The following is a 13,034-nucleotide window of genomic DNA, read 5'->3' on the forward strand; positions in this document are numbered from 1 at the left end:
TCCTTTTTTCTTGGTAGGCAAGATCAACCATCTAATCAATATTATAACCATTATGAAGAAACCAAAATACCAGATAGCAGTCTTAGCTACTCTAACTCAATGGAAACAAAATGTGTCCCTTGGTAGAATCATTTCTCCCTTTGGTACTAAGGAGCTGTATCTCAGTACATCCTAGAGTTGTGTTGTTAAGAAGTAAAGTTTTGCAAATGGGATATTAGGTGTACCAAGCAGTACCATCCCTATTCTCTGTGTTCTTGGACCTAAGTATCCTGGCTCTGGGAAACAGCACCATACATTGATTCTTGTTTCAGAGTACATACTGTATCCTACAGCACAACATCCCAAACTTAGAAAGTAGTGTGTGTCAGCTGGAGCTCTAAGTCTTCATTTGTTTCCTTTTATAAGGTCAGGATCTTATGGATAATAGATTATGTGTAAAAGCAGTTAAACCATGAGTATCAACAAACTCCCTTGTTTCATCCCCGAGAAGCCATTTGCATTGTAGCCATAAATAAGGCATTTATAAGTCCATAGGTGGTGATGCTGTCAGAAGCATAGCCAACAGGGAAGGCAAATATATATACAGAATACATGTCTGTTCTAGTTAGGACAAAATACTGCCTCCTCTGTGATGGAGGGGATATAGTATAACCAGCATGCTATTAGCTAGTAGATTGGTCCTTCTAGAATATGGTATCCAATCAGGAACATGGGGTTATTTATTGCTACTTGCAAAATGGGCTCTCAGCAGTAGCAAAAACTAGGTCATCTGTGGGGTGGGAAAATGCTCGTTACTGTGCCTATCCATGTGTTCCTTCCTTTCCTACCAATATGATCATGTTGCTCATAAACCATTGAGTAAGCTCTAGAATAAATTTACCTCCACTGAGCAGGAAAGTCTACCTGACTGTTAAGAGACTCTTTTATCTACTCTGGGTCTATTCAAAGTAGTCTATCCAGACTCTTTTTTTTTTAATGTTTATTTTTTGAGAGACAGAGAGTGAGTGAGCAGGGGGGTGCACAGAGAGAGGGGGAGAGAGAGAATCCCAAGAAGGCTCTGTACTGTCAGCGCGTAGCCCATCACAGGGCTTGAATCCATGAACTGTGAGATCACGACCTGAACTGAAACCAAAAATCGCTTAACCGACTGAGCCACCCAGGTGCTCCTACCCATATAACTCTTATCCAAACTTCCATGTCAGCAATCTTGCTTTTCCCATGTCTCTGATCTTTCAGGAAAACTAATAGATAATACCCATATATCAGCATGGACTCTTTCCTCAAACACTTCCTCCATCTGGGTAAAGTGGACAAGAGGATATACCATTCAATATTCTGCCCACTGGGAGGATTAGCCCAGTTGGAATTCTTACCTTTTGTACCATGGCATAAAATGTTGAAGAGAATTTAGCAAAATTTTTAGAAGTGTTGTTCAGGGTCCTTCAGAAGGTGATGCAAAGATGAGGTAGGTAATATGCAAGGATTTTATTTGAAGAAATGCTTCTTTGAGAGAAAATAGGGAGGGAGCTAGAGAAGGCTAAGAGAGCCATCAGACTCTGATGCAGTTCTGATCTCAAATAAAGGAGAGAGAGAGAGGTTTGGTGGAAGTACCCTAGACTGATAGAAGGTTTGGGGAAACAATAGGGAATCCTTAAGCCAAAGTTGGCCTTCAGAGAAGTCAGTGTCTCTCAAGAATGGGTTTGCTTTAGTACTTCTTCTGCACACAGTCATTGGCTGGGAATGATCTCTGGGAGGTGTGGAACCACAAATTTCAAAACACAGTAGCTGGTACCCTTGGTTAATTACACACCCTGTAGTCAAGTCAGTGGTCTCTGAGGTGCATTCTCACGGCCACTGTGATGCATAAGATATTCTCAGTTATCTGATTATCCTAGAAAAAATGTAAGGATGTTACAGCTAACATTGTTCAAAGAGCCACTGAAATTATTATTTTTTAATATAATTTATTGTCAAATTGGCTAACATACAGTGTGTAAAGTGTGCTCTTGGTTTTTGGGGTGATTCCCATCATTCATCGCTTACATGCAACACCCAGTGCTCATCCCAACAAGTGCCCTCCCCAATGCCCATCACCCATTTTCCCCTGTCCCCTACACCCCCATCCACCCTCAGTTTATTCTCTGTATTTAAGAGTCTCTTATGGTTTGCCTCCCTCCCTCTCTGTTTTTAACTATTTTCCCCCCTTCCCTTCCCCCATGGTCTTCTGAAATTGTTATTCTTAAAACTTTGTTTTATAATATTCAAAATTCTTCCTTCCTGGGTATGTTTTTGGTTCACTGACTTTCTATTTTCCCTTGTGGTCCCTTATGTTACTTAAAATTTTTTTAATGTTTATTTATTTTGAGAAAGAGAGACAGCAAGCATGAGCAGGGGAGGGGCAGAGAGAGGAGGAGAGAGAGAATCATAAGCAGTATCTGTGCTGTCAGCGCAGAGCCTGACACGGGGCTCGAACTCACGAACCATGAGATCATGACTTGAGCCAAAATCAAGAGTCAGACACTCAACCAACTGAGCCACCCATGTGGCCCTACTTAAAAATTTTGAATAAATCACATAGAACCATAATTACTTTTGTAATAAAGAGGGTCAAGATGGGGGTAATTACCAAGAGAAGTCAATGGTCACTAACCTGGCCTTCATAAGATGACTCTTTCTGGATGGATTACTCTAGTCAAAGACCTGTTCCTCAGTTTTGAAAATCCAGAACCATGACTACAGCATATCAAGTGGTGAACAACCTTAGTAAACACAAAATAACTAAAGACACATGCTGACACATAAGCCAAATGCCAGTGCATTTGTAGTGGGAATATATTAATTAATTTATTTGTAGTGAGAATATAATTTCAAGGATAACCTAAATATTCATAGTTGGTTAACCAAAACACAACTTCCGTCCATTTAGGAAACTCTACAAAGAGAAGGAAATTATACATATTATTGTTAAGCATGGGATAAGAGGAAAGAAAGCTAAAATAATAATTTAGGAGAGAATCTTTGGAGTCAGATCAACCAAGGTTCTTTGTAGAATGTTCTGTAAGTAACCAGTTTCACCCATAAAGAACTGATGCCCTTTTTACTTTATTTCACTCTTCTTGAGGAACATTCATAATTTTCCCTGTCCTGACTATAACTAATACTATAAAATCAATATCTGTTCCAATTATAATCCCAAATATACTAAACTGATGAATATATTATTGTGTGCTCAGTTTTTCATTGCCTTGGTTGGAGCTCAGATTTTTATATTGCTATGTTGTTTGGGGATGACTTCATCTTCCACACCTCTGTGCCCCTATATTCTAGAATTCATGTGAATCTAAAGAGCTAAGGTTTTCTGCCATTGTATTCTCTGTATACCTGGCACACCTCTACTCATTTTTCGAGACTCAAAATTACATTTCAAACATTATTCTCTATAAAGTGTTTTGTAGCTGTCAAACTTCCACTCAGTCCTGGGAAGCTGCATAGTCCCTCCTCAAGGCACCCAAGGTGATGTTATTTTATAGCACTTATCATGTGGTACTGTAGATTTCCGTAGGACTGGATGATCCAGGGAGGCACGTTGGCCATGATGGTCTGTGCTGTACCAGGTCCCATTAGAATAATTGGTTATGCAAACTGGCTGAAGGAACATAACTCATGGGGTGTGAATGCCTGGGTGTCCTGAGGTCAGTACTAGAGGAGAATTAGATCTGAGTGCAGAATGTGAGGCTGAATGAGTCAGGAGCAGAGAGGATTAGGCACAGCCTGGGGACCAGAATGGGATGGCTAGGACTTAAGTGATTGAGAAGAAAAGGACATCAGTCCAGTTCTTTCTGATGCAGGTGCAGATGGGTCACAGAGCTTGAAAACAAAGAAATAGTTGTCTCTTTTGCATGTCTGTCTTGATTCCTAGGCTGTGAGTTCACTGAGAACATGATTTATCTTTGTATTCCTACTCTAGCAGACTACCTGGCCTACTGAAGTGATGAATGGATGGATAGATAGATGAATGGTTGGTTGGATGGATGAATGGATTTAGACTTTCAAATTTAGTGCATAGGACTGCTACTCCATATTTTTTTGTTATGTCTAATTCAGCTTTTATTTATACTTTTATTTAATAAAGTTATTTTAGTATGAGACTGAACTGGAAGTTATAGAATTTTACCAAATGTGATATTTATCATCTTATTTAAAACAATCTTTGAAAAATATTATTATATTCAATATAATATATAATATGTTTATATGCTTATATATATTGTTAAAATTGTTCATAGAACCACTGAAGTTATTATTTTTAAAACTTTTTTTTATAATATTCAAAATGCTTTCTTCCTGGGTATGTTTTTGGTTCACTGACTTTCTGTTTTTCCTTGTGGTCCTCTATGTTACTTAAACATTTTTTTTAATGTTTATTTATTTATTTTGAGAAAGAGAGCAAGCACGAGCAGAGGAGGGGAAGAGAGAGGAGAGAGAGAATCATAAGCAGTATCTGTGTGTCAGCACAGAGCCTGACACGGGGCTTGAACTCACGAACCATGAAATCATGACTTGAGCCAAAATCAAGAGTCAGACATTCAACCAAGTGAGCCACCCAGGTGCCCCTACGTAAAAAGATCATGAGATCACATGATCTCATCTATATAATATATATATTCTATAGAATATATAATCTATATGTAAATATATAATATGCTTGTATATAAAATATGCTTACATATATTCGATACATATAGAATATATGTTTTGTTCATGAATTTAGAATTCCCCTTGTGTATACAGTTAGATCTTTGTCCTTGGAAAATGGGAAATTTCACTTCTGAATTGAATTGGAAAAATATTGATATGCCTCTTAGTATCTTAAAATGATATTTATATACATATAAGCAGATATGTATATACACATATATTTTTATTATGATGTGCACACATAATTAAGCTTTTGAAAGATGTGACAACTGTTAAAGCATATTATTTTGTTGAAATTTGCCTACACTTGTAGAAAACATTGTCATTGTAGTTTTATCCAGTGTGTGGAGGCACAAAATGAGTAAAATTAGCAAAAAGCATATAAAGTATGTTCAAATTCAAATGGCACTTTTTTTAATTGGCAGATTTAGCCGTCTGAGAAAACAGAATGCAGCAAACAGAATTCAGAGTATAAAAACACTGAAAAAAAATGGGGAAATAAGTTTTAATAACAACTAATATTTACAAGACATTATAAAAGAAAGTTCTCTGTATACTTTGGCATTAAAAACAATGTGGTTTGCACACATTGAGTGAGAAAAAAAAAAACAATTAAAACTGAATTTAAAACCAAGATAATATACATTAGATGTCAAGACAGGTAAAAGATTTTCAAGCCGGATCCTAAAGGCTTTCCAAGCTTCTTAGATGTTGATGATTTTCAGGCAATTATTTCCTATACCCTTAATTTTAAAATGTGCTTTCCTAACATTAGTATGACTGAGTATCATGCCTTCAGCCTGTTGCTTCTCCTTTTCCAGCTCTCTTGCATTTTACAGAATCTTGCCAAACAATTTGAGAATGTGTAGTTCAAAAACTATTTGCTGATTATATTTGATTGAATCTTAAAAGTTATTTTTCTAGGTTCTTTTAACTGCAAAACACTTAGGACAATTAGAAGAGTGTTATACACATTGGTACAATCTATAAAAATGCTTTCAACTCTAAATTCAGCATAAAAATTATTGCTTGCAAACATCAATAAGCAAATGGCTTTTTATTTTACCTTAGAATATTTAGTTCAGTGCACTGTTTATGTAAGATCAATAAATATTGACTAGATTTCTCCACCTAATTTATTTTACAAATAGGAAATAGTAAAACCTCAAAAATATTTTATATTTTCAGCCAGGTAAAAAAAATGCACATAATCACTTGACTACACAGATAGAATATTTTGGGGGCACCTGAGTGGCTCAATCAGTTAAGCACCCAACTCTTGATTTCAGCTCAGGTCATGATCTCACAGTTGGGGAAATCGAGCCTGAGTCAGGCCCTGGGCTGATAGGGTGGAGCCTGCTTAGGATTCTCTCCCTCCCTCTCTGTCATCCCCTCCCCCACTTCCACACACACTTTCTCTCTCTCTCAGAATAAGTAAATAAACTTAAAAACAAAACAATAACAACAAAAAATCAAATAGAATATTTTAGCCTCCATTTTTTAAACTAATTTCATCAAATCTCGATGTAACAATAGAAAAATATATGTAATTCCGTATAATCTTTAAAGCAATTTCTTTTTTTTTTTTATTTTTTAAGTTTATTTATTTATTTTGAGAGAAACAGAGACAACATGAGCAGGGGAGGGGCAGAGAGAGAGAATCCCAAGCAGGCTCTTAATCAGCACAGAGCCCCATGTAGGGATCAAACTCATGAAATCATGAGATCATGACCTGAGCCGAAACCGGGAGTTGGACACTTAGCCAACTGAGCCACCCAGGCACCCACTCTTTAAAGGAAATTTCTTAATAGAATCTTAGAGTTTCAACTATGACTTTAGAAAATGTATAATGTTAGGGGTGCCTGGGTAGCTCAGTCAGTTAAGCGTCTGACTTCAGTACAGTTCACCATCTCACAGTTCTTGGGTTCGAGCACTGCGTCAGGCTTTGTGCTGACAGCTCAGAGTCTGGAGTCTGCTTGGGATTCTGTGTCTCCCTGTCTTTCTGCCCCTTCCCTGCTCATGCTCTGTCTCTCTGTCTCTCAAAAATGAATAAATGTTGAAAAAAATTTTTACAGAAATTAAATGTTATAAAATGTTCAATGTGAATAATTGATATCTATAATTAACACTTACTAATTTGTGTTTTTTTAATTAAGTTTTACTTCATTTGTACTACATCCTTAATTATTGTGTAAATTAACATTCTTTAGTTGTAAGTAATAAAAGTCAACTCTGGCTAAGTTCAGAAAAATTAATTTATTGGAATGGATTTCAGAGGTTCACAAAATCATTGTGAAGCTGTGAACAAGACTTGGGAAGGGCAGATATGAGGACAGATCCTGGGGCCAGAAACCAAGAACTGTGTTTTATTATATCAAGGCAGACAACAGCTACAGATGTGATGACAGGCCAGGATTCATATCAGCCTCTAAAATCCAAAGTTACGCAAATAAGCATTTTGATTGGGTAGGCAAATTTCAACAAATTGTCCTTCACATTGGAGTGTTTGTCCATCTAAACCCTCCAGAACCTCACTGATGTGAGAAAACTCCTGTGTTTTCATAAGATGTATATTGTCCCTTTTCCCATGCATTTATAGTATGAGGGTATAGAGTACCTGGTATATCTTGCTCTCCAGTTTCTGCTAAACAACCAATCAGTGTCGCAATCCAGCCTGATATTCTACAAGATGGTAAGAGAATTAAGGTCCCTGTGAACTAAATTGCAGCAAAGAGCCAAAGTTGACAGATTACTGAGGTGGAAAATAAAAGTGTACTTCTGTTCTTGCTAAGTAAAAGCAAATCACTTCTGTTTTGTTTTGTTTTTCTGTGAATCAAAATATGGGAGTAGGCAGTATATGCTGCTTATCAGGTTGCTCCAGCAAGAAAGCTCTATCAGGAACAGCGGCACAATGATTAAGCTTTTATTCTTCAAAACGTACATCTACTTTGTCCACCTAACCCAAGGAAACAAATAGGAATATGCAAAGAATTTTCACTCCTAAGTTTTCCATGTGTGAAGTTCCTTGCAGATGTAGTATTACTTTCCATTTATTCTCCCATTACCAAGATATGAATGAAATATACTAGGTAGTGACACTTAATATGCTGTTTAAAGTCTGAAACTCCCCTGAATGCACGCTGAACTAGTTTGTCTACATTGTTTATCAAAATATATAGATTGGTAATCCGTACCTACTTTATAGCCTGCTTTGGCTGTGTGACCAGTGGAGTATAACGACCCCTTGATGGGGCGCCTGGGTGGCTTGGTCGGTTAAGCGTCCGACTTCGGCTCAGGTCATGATCTCACGGTCCGGGAGTTCGAGCCCCGCGTCAGGCTCTGTGCTGACAGCTCAGAGCCTGGAGCCTGTTTCAGATTCTGTGTCTCCCTCTCTCTCTGCCCCTCCGCTGTTCATGCTCTCTCTCTGTCTCAAAAATAAATAAACGTTAACGACCCCTTGATGAAAAGAAACCCTTGTACACTGTTGTGGAAATGTAAACTGGTACAGCCAATATGGAAAACAATGTGGAGCTTCCTCAAAAAACTAAAAACAGAGTTACTGCATAATCCAGCAATCTCACTCCTGGGTTGGGAAGAAACAAAATCTTCATCTCAAAGAGATACCTACATTCCCATGTCCATTGCAGCATTATTCACAATAGCCAAGGCATGGAAACAATCTAATGCCCTCCAGTGGATGAATGAATAAAGAAAATGTCACACACACACACACACACACACACACACACACACACACAGGAATATTATTTAGCCATAAAAAAGAATAAAATTTTGCCATTTGTGACCACAAAAAAATTGTATACTTGAAAGATGCTGGGAGTAATCTTAAGTGTTCTCAGCACACACATACCAGAAGAGTTCATTATAAGGTGGTGAATATGTTAATTACCTTGGTCTTGGTAATTATTTCACAATTTGTATATATATTAAATCATCATGTTGTACATTTTAAATATATGCAGTTATATTTTTCAGTAATTTTTCAATTATTCCTTAACATAGATTGGGGAAAAAATAAAGTATATATTAAGACTTAAATCCAACAATAAATAAGAGATCCCCAGGTAAACTTTTGTTCTAGAGATGAAGGTCATCACGTGCAAATGAGGGAGAACCAAAGAAGTTGTATATGGGTGTCAGGACCAATCTGAAGTTGCATTATACCTTTTTGTTTTTAATATATTTTGAGGGAGACAGTGCGACCTGGGGAGGAGCAGAGAGAGAAGGAGAATCCGAAGCATGATGTGGGGCTTGAACTCGCAAAACTGAGATCGTGACCTGAGCCAAAATCAAGAGTTGGACGCTTAGCCGGCTGAGCCACCCAGGCGCCCCCCATTATGCTTTCTTGCCCCTGCTTCTCTGTATCTTTTACCCAGAGGAATCTTTTTGAGTAAGTCTTGCTAGAGTCTGGTGAATCTTTCCAATTATCTGACCCACTGTAATTGCTGCATAAAGGTAGAATCTCAAGAACTTCCTCTTGATGCTCTTGTACCGTAATAACCTTTATTCTAAAGGTCAGGTGATCACTAAAAATTCCTACCATCAGAAAAATAACCATAGGATGGGCCCAGAGTTTACTAGGCCTATTTTAGACTTAAAAAAACCAAAAAATTAATTTACCTTAAATCTATTAATAATGGATTAAAAATTAGCATTAGCATTAACTCAGAATTAGTGTATGGTATCTAACAACCCGAAAGTTTTGGGTATACTCTTTTTTCCAGTACAGTTACCTGAGTGAATAAATATAGTTACCTTTAAAGAAAAAAAGGAGAAAGATTCAAGTGCACTTTGGGTGTAATGTCTGGACTCCAGGGTACATAGCTTTCATTCAAGGGGCTGTGGTTCTCATCTTGGCATTTAATGAAAAATCAGTACTCTCTACTGTCTATTATGGGAACTCAAGCCAGGCTTCTGTTTATCAGGTTTAGGGGATCTTTTTTCTTCTTACACAAATTAAGTTCTAAGTATAAAGGTTACCCATTAGTTTGATTCCTAGCAATGTCATGACAAATTAATCATAGCCACAGATCTCTGTAGATCAGGCTATTCTAATGAACACATTGGCATGGCTGAATATTATGGCAAATGTACCTAGTCTCCCACTGAGATTTAATAATTCCACTGACCTCTTCTACCTTGGGAACATTGCATCTCTGTTAAAGTCATGGTGCTTTTTTTCGATTATAACACTTCCCACCAGCACTTTTAACCTAGGGAAATAAGTTAGTAGAGAACTTACAGAGGTTTGGCATTTTCCTCTTTAGATCTCAAACTGTTGGTGAAGGGAAGGTTTTTAAGACTTTCTTAGGGAATATAGTTAGAAGGTGAGCCATATATGATATATGCACCCTAGCATCCTATCTCTGAAAGACTTTAAATTTCTGCCTTTAAACCAAATTTTTTGCAACACAAATTACTATCCATTTGGCCAGATATACATTAACTAAACCAGGAAACTATTAAATAAACTGTATCTAATCACCTAAAATAACACATGGAATCTAAAGTCTTTAAAAAATCTACCCATCATGACAAATTTATACTGATATTACATTTCAAATTCTGGTATTACATTCCCCACTTTTTGTTCAAACGCCCTAAAAATCCATTCTGGAGGAAAAACAATGTTTCTGGAATTTGGCTGACATAAACTAGCAAATTCTGTGCACACGCGCATGTGTGTCTGTGCTTGTGTGTGTATGTGTACACATGAGTCATCTCAGAGTTGTATTTTTTCATTTTTGTCCCCTAGGACACTATGAGATTTAAATCTAATTACAGATGTGAATATTATGAGGTGCTGAGTAAGAAAGAAATTATTGTATTTTTTCTTCAAGGGAACAACCTCAGGCAAAAAAGTAACAGTATCTTCAAGCAAGGGAAGAATAGCTGTGTGACCAGTGGAGTATAAAGTGGATTATTTATCTTTGCAAGACGCTTCAGTGGAAGATAGGTAAGAGGGGCTTTGGACTTCCACTTACTCAATGTCTTCTGAATATGCCTGAATAACTCCATTTATATTGTTAAAGCAGCACTCTTTTCTGATGAATGCCCTGACATTCACATGACAGATCTTCCTGGGCTATAGAATCAGCTCTTGTTGTGATTAAGTCACTTGACTTTTTGTGCCAGGATGGTTATATAAAGCACGGTTAGCCCATGCTTTGAAAACAGAGATTTAGTATTTTTAGTTTGTCACTCTCTTCCTTATATTATCCAGTGTCACCAAAAGCAACTACTCAACCGCAAATACTTGGATTCCTCATTGTTTCACAATGATCTTTGGTTGTGGTAGCTCCATGATCTGTTAGACTTTTACTCTCCCCAATGGAAAATTTTTCACAAGTAATCTCGGTTGATAATTGCTGTTTCATCAACGTTGTCATGGTTTGCTACCTTTCTTGTAAGGACAAGAATCAAGAGCTTCATTGCTTTTCACCTTAATGTAGATAGATGATCAATCGTAAGAACCCTTCCCTGAAGTTCCTTTTCCCACAATCCAGCCTCTGGTGCCAACATTTATGTCAGTTAGGATTTAATCCCAAGCAACAGAATTTTGCTGTACTTCATTTAGACAAAAGGAAATGGACAGAGATCTGAAAAGCTGGGCTTGGGAACTGGTAGGAATCAATGCAGATTCTGAGACTAAGGAAGCAGAAACCACAACCATATCTTGGCAGGAATTATCTTGGCAGGAGGCCACTGCTGGTATGGAGTAAATGCCAAAACTTTTGGGGTTCTTTGTCTTGCTGCTCAAAATTCAAATTCTAAGGTGGAAGCCTGAAATTGACCCTCTTCAGTCATATTCTCTCCTGATTAGACAAGTATAAGGATACCTGCTACTGTCCCACTGAATTGTATCTAATGGAATTTGATATTTCCTCAAGATGTATTTTTAGGAAGAAGGATGCGTAACAGCCAACCTACATACAAATAAATTAATTTGATCCAAAATTGTATTTATTTTCTTATATTTTTTAATGCCTATTTATTTTTGAAGGAGAGAGAGCGCATGACAGGGGAGGGGCAGAGAGGAGGAGACACAGAATCCGAAGCAGGCTTCAGGCTCTGAGCTGTCAGCACAGAGCCCAACAGGGCTCGAATTCATGAGCTGTAAGATCATGACCTGAGCCCAAGTCTGATGCTTAACTGACTGAGCCACCCAGGTACCCCTATCCAAAATTTTAGATAATTATATTAATTAATTTATCTATTACAAATTTAAGGCAGGTGGTTTGTGACTTGACTATTATGATTTAATCAATGTCTCCCTGTAACTTTTCATCGCATTTTCTAGTTTTGTTCTATAATTTCCCTTCCTTTCTTTTCTTCCCCTTAATTTTTCCTGTGTCTTATTTCAGTATTCCATTCCTGAAAAATGTTTAGATGCTAACAAACTAAGCACATATATGTACCTCCCTTCCCTCCCAAGATCCCAGTGAAATAAAAATGTGTAAGTACCACAAAAAAATTACTAATAACAGTGATGAAAATAGGGTATTAGCTATCAATGGGTGAGAGATTTAAAAAACCACCTTAAGATACAAAGTGGAATGGAGTGGGGTAAAGGATGAAACAGGTAGAGAAAGCCATAGCACTGGAGCAGCCAAGGACAGTCTTCAACATAAACCCTGGAGTCATTGTTCAGCATCTACAGGGCAAGAAGAGCAAGAAATGAGAAGGGAGGTTGAAAATAAGGGCAAAAATAGTCTGTATATGATAAATTTCACCACTCAAACCCCTATTTATTTATTTTTTTTTAATTTTTTTTAACGTTTATTTATTTATGAGACAGAGAGAGACAGAGCATGAACGGGGGAGGGGCAGAGAGAGAGGGAGACACAGAATCGGAAGCAGGCTCCAAGCTGTGAGCCATCAGCCCAGATCCCGACGCGGGGCTCGAACTCATGGACCGTGAGATCGTGACCTGAGCCGAAGTCGGACGCTTAACCGACTGAGCCACCCAGGCGCCCCTCAAACCCCTATTTAACACCCTCACTCCTAGGAGCAAGAAGGAATACTTTAAACCAAAACTCTTCTATAAAGACTTTCAATGAACTTTCAGTTGAAAGTTTAGGCTCCAGGTGTGCATGTTGGTACCTCAGGCCTGACTACGTCTTCTGGCATAGCGGGCACAGCCAGATAGCTTCCCCATGTTTTCACTCTAAAAGAAACTCAAGAAGACAGGACTTGCCCACCTTACCCAGAGCTTTGAAAATTCTTACCCAAGGAGGAAACTTGGAGAACAGTCCCATTTAGACAATAGAGGAAACTCAACACCAGAAATCCAGTCTTTCTTTCTTATATAAGAA

The 13,034-nt window shown here is 37.7% G+C and overlaps 1 protein-coding gene across 5 annotated transcripts in view; it reads left to right on the top strand.

Moving 5' to 3' along the window:
• TTC29 (tetratricopeptide repeat domain 29) overlaps window positions 1-13,034 on the top strand; it is a 674,033-nt gene that overhangs the window by 411,928 nt on the left and 249,071 nt on the right. For all 5 annotated transcript variants that reach the window (XM_053901209.1, XM_053901212.1, XM_053901211.1 and 2 more), the window contains one exon: window positions 10,560-10,675. The gene's annotated coding sequence lies outside the window, so the exon portion shown is untranslated. The remainder of the gene's footprint in view (window positions 1-10,559; window positions 10,676-13,034) is intronic.

The sequence above is a fragment of the Panthera pardus genome, unplaced genomic scaffold (assembly GCF_024362965.1).
Source record: "Panthera pardus isolate Hobbes unplaced genomic scaffold, ASM2436296v1 HiC_scaffold_13, whole genome shotgun sequence".
In the NCBI taxonomy this organism is placed as follows: Eukaryota; Metazoa; Chordata; class Mammalia; order Carnivora; family Felidae; genus Panthera; species Panthera pardus.